The sequence below is a fragment of the Bison bison genome, unplaced genomic scaffold, assembly GCF_000754665.1.
Source record: "Bison bison bison isolate TAMUID 2011002044 unplaced genomic scaffold, Bison_UMD1.0 scf7180017863433, whole genome shotgun sequence".
Taxonomy (NCBI): domain Eukaryota; kingdom Metazoa; phylum Chordata; class Mammalia; order Artiodactyla; family Bovidae; genus Bison; species Bison bison.
In genome coordinates this window covers 12,922-16,037 of record NW_011494005.1, presented here as the reverse complement: position 1 = coordinate 16,037, position 3,116 = coordinate 12,922, and the positions used below count along the sequence as shown (strand labels likewise).

General features: G+C 46.5%; 1 long non-coding RNA gene across 2 annotated transcripts in view; it reads left to right on the top strand.

The window, feature by feature from the left end:
- LOC104983831 overlaps positions 1–3,110 on the top strand; it is a 6,343-nt gene extending 3,233 nt beyond the window's left edge. Inside the window, exon 3 of one of the 2 annotated variants that reach the window (XR_824686.1) lies at positions 2,225–3,110. This is a non-coding gene — a long non-coding RNA (uncharacterized LOC104983831). The remainder of the gene's footprint in view (positions 1–2,224) is intronic. The other variant, XR_824685.1, reaches the window with a different exon arrangement.
- The last annotated feature ends 6 nt before the right edge of the window (positions 3,111–3,116 follow it).

Genomic DNA, 3,116 nt, shown 5'->3' with positions numbered 1-3,116 from the left:
GCAAATGGAAAGATTTCATCCTTTTTTATGGCTGAGGATTATTCCATTATATATATATATATATATATTTATCTATATATATATCAAAAAAAGAGAGAATCAAAAATGAAAGTGTTAATCACTCAGTCGTGTCCAACTCTTTAGGATCCCATGGACTGTAGCCCACCAGGCTTCTCTGTCCATGGAATTCTCCAGGCAAGGACACTGGTGTGGGTAGCCTTTCCCTTCTCCAGGGGGATCCTCAACCCAGGGATTAAACCCAGGTCTCCTGCACTGCAGGCAAATTCTTTACTGTCTGAACACCAGGGAAGCCAATACACATGTATATATAAAACACCTTCTTTACCCAATCATCTATTGATGGACATTTAGGTTGCTTTCCTATGTTGGTTATTATCAGTAATGCTGCTATGAATATTGGAGTGCATACATCTTTCTGAAGTAGTGTTTTCATTTCCTTTGGATATATACCCAGAGGTAAAACTGCTAGATCATATGAAGTTCTATTTTTAATTTTTCAAGGAACCACCATACTGTTTTCTACCATTACTGTAGCAACTGACATTCCCACTATCAGTGCACTAGGGATCCCTTTTCTCTATATCCTTGCCAACATGTGTTATTTCTTGTTTTCTGATGACAGCCATTCTGACAGCGGTGCCCCATGCCTCTTGTACCCAAATATCTGTTTTCTTCCTCAAGTTAGGAAACTTTTCAATTATAATTTCACCAAACACATTTTTGACCCACTTCTCTCTCGTCTCTACCTATAACGTGAATGTTAGTACGCTTGATGTTGTCCTGGAGGACCCATAAACTATCATCCATTTTTTAAACGTGTTTTCTTGTTGCTGTTCTGGTTAGGTGATTTCCACTCTTCTGTCTTATGTGTTCTTCTGTGTCACCTCAGCTGGCCTGAATTCCTTCTAGCACGTTTTTCATTTCAGTTATCATAATCGTCAGCTCTGACTGGTTTTTATATTCTCTAGTTCTTTGCTGAAGTTTCCACTGTGTTTAGCTATTGTTTTCTCAAGTTCAGTTAGCATTTTCATTACTGTTGCTTTGGACTCTTTGGCAAGCAAATTATTTGTCTCTGTTATCTTGTTCTTTCATTTAAAATATAGGCCTCTGTTTCTCATTTTCTTTAACTTTCTCAGTCTGCTGCTATGAAGTTAGGTGAAACAGTCACCTATCCTGGTCTTGAAGGCATGTCCTTGCGTGGAAGTGTCCCTTTGCAGTGTGCATGTGCCTGGTGACTTTGGTGGGAGAGCTGGGCTGGAAGTGAGTGGTGATTGAGTCATCTCCCAGTGGTGACTGCTGGCAGCCACCACAGTGGTGGGAGGCAGGGCTGGAGTTGGTGGGGCGACAGCCAGAGCCAGGTGCCAGCCAGGGCTTCTCCTAGGCTCCATACCAGTTGCCACCCTATTGTGGGAGGAGTCAAAAGCCAAGTGGCAGGAGCGGGAGTCTTAAGGGAGCTTAATCTTCCCCCAGATTGATGACTGTCTTCACCTTGGCTGGGGTCATAGTCAGGGCCTGAGGGCTTGGGGCCTCACTTCTGAGCTGGTTTCATTTTTTCCTCAGTGTGTACCAAGGGGTACACACTGAGGCAGGATGGGGAACCAAAGAGTTGGAGCCAGACCACAGAGCTTTCTCTGCTCCTTCCCTGGTGCTCACCTACCCATTGGCAGTGGTGGCCTCTGCCTTTGAGGGGAGCAGTAAGGGATGGAATAAGATATCGGGCGCTGGGAGGTGCTCTGGGGGCAGTCCTGGCAGGCTGGCCAGAACACCAGGCAGTGTTCAGTCTACTGCCTCTGCACTGGGACTGGGGGCAAGCAAGCTGTACATGCTCTTCAAGACCAGGGTCTCAGTATCTTATAGCCCCCACAATAAGCCCTACTGATTTCCAGACCAGCTAAGGGGCTCGTCTTGACACAGAGTAAATGTTATCATCTCCCCTCTGCTCTTTGCATTTGGGGGCCCTGAGAAGACAAAGTCAAGCTTACCAGGTGCTCTCACAGCATCATCCCAACCCCAGACTAGGCTCCTCCAAATGTCTTTGCTGAACATTTCCTCCAATCTCTTTCCAATGCCCCAGGGAAGGCAGGAACTACGACCTTCTCACTGTAGGGTCACCAGCATTTTAGACCTGGCCTGACAGACTGTAAGCAGTTACATCTATTTGATAAATGAGTGAATGAACAAATTGTATCTGGGACTCTTTCAGGTAATCATGGGAGGACGGAAGGTGGCAAGAGATGAAGAAAATGCCTATGGTAAGAACACGTCTCAATGCATATTTGCCCCCAGGTGTGAACCCTGGATGGTAGGGGGATGGGCTAATTCAAGACTGAACAAGAGAAGCCAAGAGGTGACTTGATGCTGGGGTGAAGCAGCAAGAGCCCTGGGGATGGCACTTCATCTGGATCTTTACCCCCACCCTGCTGTGAGATATCAAGTTCTTTGACTAACCTGTATCTCCATTTCCAAAATAAAATGAATAAACAGAAGTGGATGTAGAGGGCATCAAGTCGTGTATTAGAGGGAACATGGTTCACCAGGTAGAAGATGTTAGGGAACAAGGATGGAGGGCTACACAAGTGTCTTATTAGGCAGCAGGTTTAAGAGTCAAGAGAGGAGGAGGAGGGAGGCAGGAAGGTAAGGAAGAGAGTTGATCTCATCTTATTTTCTGACAGTGTCCTATGAGGACAGTGCTACAGTATTGATTGCGTTTGTGTAGAAGAGGTTTAACACTTAGATTAAGCAGCTCCCCAGGGTTACAAGGCTGGTAGAGGACAGGTCTATGATTCAAACCCCGGCTATGGGACTCCAGATAGCCCTCTCGGCTGGGCCCACTGCCCCACCCCTTTCCCCAGTGGGAGGGCAGCAGGGAAAAGAAGGACCAGCTTCGCATAGCCTGGATGACAGATCATATCAGACGAAGTAATGGCCTGTATTACAAAGGCGCATCCTCTAGAAAGAGGTTCAGCAGCTGCTGGAGCACCTATAGGTGCACGTGTGACGCCAAAGAGAGGAGAAACAGACGGATAGAGACCCCCTTGGAGTGCCCAAATCTCACACCAGGTCACTCAGTAGAGGGAAAGTGAAAGTCGCTGTCA